This window comes from Tenrec ecaudatus, chromosome 9 (genome assembly GCF_050624435.1).
Source record: "Tenrec ecaudatus isolate mTenEca1 chromosome 9, mTenEca1.hap1, whole genome shotgun sequence".
In the NCBI taxonomy this organism is placed as follows: Eukaryota; Metazoa; Chordata; class Mammalia; order Afrosoricida; family Tenrecidae; genus Tenrec; species Tenrec ecaudatus.
The window spans coordinates 7,888,033-7,894,890 of record NC_134538.1 but is presented as its reverse complement, the minus strand read 5'-3'; the positions used below and the strand labels follow the sequence as shown (position 1 = coordinate 7,894,890).

Below are 6,858 nucleotides of genomic sequence, written 5' to 3'. Positions count from 1 at the left end.
AACTTGACAATTACTTCTGAATCCCTAGCCCAGAGGATTCCCATTAGCTATTAGTTGACAATGTTTGTGCAAGGGAATAAGGAGTTACAGATATTTGATTTTTTTTCTTTCTCCTTTTAAAGGAAGGGAATTTTCATTATTACATAGAAAAAATCAGAATATATGTTCAGACTGTTATGGTCTGTTTTTATTACTTAGCAATGCATTATGAGCACTTCACATGTTCAGTCTTCATGACTATCTGTTAAAATTCATTGGGTGATTTGGCCATCTCCAATTTTTCATGGGGATATGTAAAATTACTAAGGACATCCTGATGCCTTTAAACATCTCTTGATGTGCCTTTTAATAGTTTATCTGTATACTTACCTGGCAGGGGAGACACCATGATCATGAAGGTGGTTTTCCCAGGGCGAGGCTTCTCCATTGCCCTCTGGATGTGCTGATCCCTGCGATCTCCCCAAATGTGGGAAACTCGACTGCATACTTTGTGGTAGTGGGGGACTGCATTTGCACTCTCACCTATTAAAAAGAAAAAAACAAAAAAAATTTTATCTGTAGATTTTTGATAGGTGTAAAAATATGTTTGGCAACTGAACTACAAATATATTGTCTAATAATTACTCCTGTGATGTCTGTCTGTACTGTTCTAAGAGTTCTAAATACTCTGGGAGCACAGAGACAGACGGAAGATATGATCCACTCCTCTTTCGTTTTCCCGGTGGTTGGTGGAGAAAGCCACTTTGTCAAGTTGTGAAGTGGTTGACAAAGCCATTTGCAGATGTTCCTGTATGGTTTTTACTATGCTTATTTAATTTAATTAATTAGTATGTTTATTTGCTTATTATATATTTAACTTTTTCTTATGAACGGGGCGAATGTTTACAGAGCAGACCATCAATTTTACCTTTAACAGTTCATACACATTTAGTTTCATCTCATTCATTATGGTCCCCTCCTTCCTGTTTGCCTTCCTTCCTGTTTCCTAACTCTTCTGTTTGGCAGGGAATGGAGTCATCTGGGTAAACTGGGGTCCATAGCTGACTGGTGACTAAAGGCCACCGGTTTCAAGGCTGTCTGACCAGCTCGCCTGGGCTCTTACGATTGTTACTTTTAGTCCCCATTTTTCTTGTACTCCGTCCAGGACCTGCTTGTGTGAGCCACTTTTGTGCAGTTGGTAATGGAATCAGGGCACCCTCGCAGTCTTCTGGTCTCAGGGTTGTGGGGACTGATGCTTACGTGGTTCATTTGTCCAGTTGACTAATTGTTTCCATTTGCCTTTGATTTTCATCATGATTTTATCCTCCAGAGAGAGCCCTTAGACCATTACTTACAAGCTTTACCATTCCATTTGCTCTTCACCAAGTTCCGATGTAGAGCCTTTTCTTTGTGGATTATGCCATGCCCATTGGCTTTGGTGTCCTCTAAGACTATGGTATGGTCTTGGACTCCTAGCTCTGGCAACTCATTTCCTCAGGGTGTTTGGTTATATCGAAGACATTTTCCTAACGTCGCTCCCTTTCTCCACCACATTCATGGCTGTATTCATAAGAAACGTAAATACACATGCAGAGAGATTCTCTGTCAAACTCATATGTATTTTTCTGCATACGCCCACTCTCCCTCCCACATCAGTTTCTCCTCTGTAGATCACCATTATTTCAGGGTGGTGTGTATGATAGGATCTACCGCTGTTGCCTTGAATGGTTGCACTCCCCACAACGTCATCCCCTGCCTTCTTCATTTTTTTATCTACTTCCCTTTTCTTTTATATTCTTTTCCCTTTCTTATAATGACGTTGAGATTTTTTGTAAGTGAGATCATGTTCCATTAGGAAATGGTTATTGTGGGTTCTCATTCAATCACCATCTTCCTGAGGCGCGATACACGCCAAGCCTTCACGGGCACGTTTGACCCTTTCGATCCTTGTTTCCCATCGCTCGCCCCTATGTTTCCCTGTGACTTCTTTGTGATTTTACTGAATGATCCTCTTAAGTTCCTCGGCGAACTTGAGTCTCCCAGGTGCACCGTTCCTTGCAGGAGTTCTCAGGAGCACTCACTCAGTCAGGTGGGTGTGTTTGTACCGACACACGGGAGGGCAGTGGTACAGGGATGATAGGTGTCCAGCCATTGGCTGGAACTTGACCCATTCCCTCGACCCAGGAGGGAAAACAGTTTGGATAATGGCCATGACTCATTTCCCAGGGAAAGCATTTCTTAAAGTGGTTTTCAGAGTATAGAACATACCTGAGGCAATCATGGTTCTCTATAGAAACTTCAGGGTCACTCTGCCTAATGAATAAAATCCATACCCTTCTATTACCAAATTGAACTGTGCCTCCCCCCCCCATATATATGTCAACTTCATTAGGCCATGATTCTCAGTCTTGTATGATTGTCCTCCATTTTGTAATCTGATATAATTATTCTGTGTGTTGTCAATTCTAACTTTTATCATGCTAATGAAGTATAGTTAGTGGCGATTGCATTAATGATAAAGGATGCAAAAAATAGGATCAAGTTACATGAATTCCTTTGGAGATCTAAATGTGATGAGACCGAGATCAGAAAGACTAACTCCCACCAAGCGAGAAAAGCTGGGAATTGAGCACCTCCTTTGGCTTTGGAATCCCAGCACTGGGAAACTCCTAGGACCACGAGACACGGAGACAGAAAGCTCTAGCCTAAAACTGACACTGTGAATTCAGACTCTAGCCTTCTAAATCCTTAAGAAAATTAATTTCTTTTTGTTAAAGACATCCACTGGTGGAATTTCTGTTACTACAGAACAAGATAACTAAGATATCTTCCCAGTAACATCTACAACCCTTCGGATCGGGCCCTAGCCACTCTTTTAACTTCCAGCTCTTGCTTCATCTCCTCTCTCACTTCAACACCCAATAGCTTCAGCACATGGTCCATCATTGTGTCAAGCCTTCACATTCCCGCCCCTGTGAACCTGTGCATGTACACTGCTCTCTGGACAATCCTGTCCACATGCATAGAAGCTTCTCCTTACTTCCGTGACGGTCCATCTGACAGTACATTGATTGTTTAGGACTTTTTCCTTTATTCAATCCTATTCCTTTCAAGGTCACGGTCTATGCTTTCTACGACCTGTAGCAGCAGTGCTAAGACAGCGCGGGGCCCAAGGTGGACAACTAGCAAATATATGCTGAACAAATACTAAAATTATAGTAATTAAAAGAATGAGACAAAATAAAAACCATTGTCATCAAATCACGTCTGACTTGTGGTGACCCCATTTCTTCCAGGGCAGAACTGCCCCATAGCGTATTCTCGGGTGAAATCTTCATGGAAGCAGAGCTCCAGGCTTTCCTAAGAAAATGCCACTGGGTAGGGTTGAACTGCCCATCTTTGGGTAAATAATTGAATGCAAGCAATTTGTGTAACCCAAGGACTGGGGTGTGCACAATGAACACATTCAAATGATAAATTTAATTTATATGACAAAATATAAGGAATCATCTTGAAGAGGCATACTATGAGTTAGTGAGCAACACTGAGCACACTTTACATGTGTTGCTAGAATACTAAGGGTAAGCCAGTGGGGGGCAAAGGGGGAACCCTTACTTCCACAAAAAGATGGACCAGACAGACATGCTACCTAGACCCTTACCCCTTACCCCGCCCCCTGCCCCATCAACAAAGACCTGATAGACGAAATGAGACAGACTTCAATGATAATCCTGGCACTCTGGGTTTCAGAGGAAAGGATAAAGGAGTGGCTTGAACACTGAGGAGAAGAAGCTGAGCAACAGGACAGAGAGGCTCAAGGAAGTCACCAAGACACAAAGCCAGAAACTACTGGGAGGAAGAGATGGCATTGTAACTACCTGATAAGGAATTTTTAAAAAATGATCAATTGGATACTTTAAAAAAAATTTCGTTTCCGGCTCAGGCACCGCTCGTGCACCAACTTCGGCCGCGCTCCTCCCGGAGTGGCGAGACCACGGAACCGCAGCCATGACTGAGGCAGATGTAAATCCGAAAGCCTATCCCCTCGCAGATGCCCACCTCACCAAGAAGCTGTTGGACCTTGTTCAGCAGTCCTGTAACTACAAGCAGCTTCGCAAAGGAGCCAATGAGGCCACCAAAACCCTCAACAGAGGCATCTCGGAATTCATCGTGATGGCCGCGGATGCCGAGCCACTGGAGATCATCCTGCACCTCCCGCTGCTGTGTGAGGACAAGAACGTGCCCTATGTGTTTGTGCGCTCCAAGCAGGCCCTGGGCCGGGCCTGTGGCGTGTCCAGGCCTGTCATCGCCTACTCCGTCACCATCAAGGAGGGCTCGCAGCTGAAGCAGCAGATCCAGTCCGTCCAGCAGTCCATCGAGAGGCTGCTCGTCTAGGCCCCTGTCCAGGGCGGGGGTCGGAGATGCTCTGGGCTCGTGTGTGGTCTTCTCGGCCGTTCCCTCATCATTGTAAAATATTGTCCTGGTTTCCGAATTTTTGTATTGTTTCATTGCCCTTTCTCTCCCTCCTCCTCTGTGCCATCTCCTCCTGTTCCCTTTGGACCCAGAGCTAGTGCCTAGAGGAAAGCAGCACGTGGGCTACTTTCAGAGGCAGGGATCGGCCAGGAGCAACCTTGTAGAACCGAGTCAGCTCTGGCTCGAGCTTGGGCCCGCTCCAAGCAGCCACTGGGCACCCTGTGTGCCCTGCACACAGAACCTTACATACGTGTGAAGGATTGCTAGCCTTCCTTTGCTTTCTAGGGGCTGAGTCACTTGGGGGGAAGGGAGGGACTTGTGTTTGGTGAGCCTGTTGGGCATCTTCAGCTACCGGTGTGCCCCTGACCATGAGTGGGGCAGGGCGGCAACCGTGCTAGAGAGGTCCTGCAAGCTTGGTTCAGAGGCAGTCTGGGCGAGGGAGACTTGGGACAGACAGCCCAAGGCAGCCGAATCCCAGGAACCCGAGTGTGGGTTCCTTCAGTGGACATTTTGTGCAGATGCTGAGAGCCCCAGTGCTGCTGCTGCCACCATGCCTGGCAGCCATGTCCTCTCCCCCCAAAAGGGACAGTGCTCATGTGAGCCAATCCATTCTTGAGAACATTCTAATAAAAGGATTTACTCACATTCCGGTGTAAAGAAAAAAAAAATTCAAATTAATTAATTTTAATTGGGATACTTTTAAAGAGTTGAGAGCAAAGGTGAGAAAGCTGCAGATGAACCAGAGGCACGGGAGTAGCCACAGAGACTCGGGAGCACATGATAGGAACACAGGATAAAATAATGAGAATTTAGAAGCCGCACAAAAACCACAAATAGAAATCCACAAAGACTTATACAAGGATTTTAGAAATAGATAGTGCATTGAACGCTAAAACAAATAATAAGGTGTTGAATTTCCCCAAAGATGATTACCATGACATATAATCAAACTTTTCAAAAGCAAAGCAAAGAAGTCTGAAAGTGATTTGAAAATAACACAAGTTATCTACAAAGGAGAACCAAGAACACTAAGCCTTGTTTTTGTAACAGAAACCTTGCAGGCAAGAAGACAATGCAGATGGCATTGCATAATGGTGAAAGGGTCAGAATGATGAAAGGGTCACTTGAACTGGAGGACATGGCCACATAAATATGCTCCCAATGAAAGAGCTTCAAAACTCTAATGGGATTTAAGAGAGAACTAGACAACTCTACAGGAGTAGTAAGAGGCTTCCATACTTTCGATGTACTTTAGTACTTTTTTTTTTTTTTTGTACTTTAGTACTTTGGATGAAGTACATAACAACTAGAAACTCAACAAAGGCACAGAGAAACTAAATAGCACATCCGGTCTATTTGACCTCATAGGGGGGAAAAAACCCCAAAGAAACATTATGTACAGCAACAATACATATCTTTTCCAGTACACATAAAATATTATCCAGAATGTACTATGTTTTAAAATAAAGAACTATGTGTGTTAGGGTTGTATCTTTTCACAATACCAATTCAATTTCTATGCTCAGTAAACAATCTGGGACTTTGGACTGTCTCAAGAACATGGCATCCGAATTACAGGGAGGCTCGTGAACAACCTGCAATATGCAGATGACACACCTTACTTCCTGAAATCCAGGAGAATTTGAGGCACTTGAGGATTATACCTTAATGTGAGGAAAACCAAAATCCTTTATAACTGGTCCAATAGACAACATCATGAATAACCAGGAAAATATTGAGATTTCATTTTGTGGATCCATAGCCAAGGCTCATGGAAGCAACAGTCAAGAAATCAAACAATATATTAAATTGGGCAAATATGTTGCACAAGACTTTGTTATAAATTCTAAAGAGCAAAGATATCACTTTGAAGACATCCCAGTGCTTGACCCAAATCCTGATACTTTCAATAGCCTCATATGCACATGAAAGTCGAGTGATGAATAAGGCAGTCTCCAGATGAATTGGTTCCGTTGAATTATGGTGTTGGCAAAGAATATTGAAAGTACTGTTGACTGCCAGAGGAACAAACACATTCATCTTGGAGGATGTACAGTCAAATTCTACTTAGAAGCAAGGATGGGGAAGCTTCATCTCAAGTACTTTGAACATACTAATCAGGAGAGACCCATCCCTGTAAGAATACTTTATGCTTGGTTGAGTAGGGAAAGGGTCATTAGGAAAGAGGAAGACCCTTGATGAGATGAATTGACACAGTGACTGAAGCAATGGTGTCAAGCATAACAAAAGTGCCTAAGACTAGAACAAGTCACAGTATCAAAAGGATAAAAACAAATGGCCATTAAAAGCAGGACACAATGGAATACTATACAATGTTAAAGAATACCGATGAATCTGTTAAACACCTCACAGTATAGATAAACCCTGAGGACATTGTGCTGAGTG

At 43.5% G+C, this 6,858-nt stretch overlaps 1 non-coding gene and 1 pseudogene across 1 annotated transcript; both read left to right on the top strand.

The window, feature by feature from the left end:
* Positions 1–361: 361 nt before the first annotated feature.
* Positions 362–523, top strand: LOC142457675 (U1 spliceosomal RNA). Its single transcript, XR_012786372.1, has one exon. It is a non-coding gene; the product is annotated as a U1 spliceosomal RNA (small nuclear RNA).
* A 3,392-nt stretch (positions 524–3,915) lies between these two features.
* LOC142456282 (NHP2-like protein 1 pseudogene) lies at positions 3,916–4,823 on the top strand (annotated as a pseudogene).
* The last annotated feature ends 2,035 nt before the right edge of the window (positions 4,824–6,858 follow it).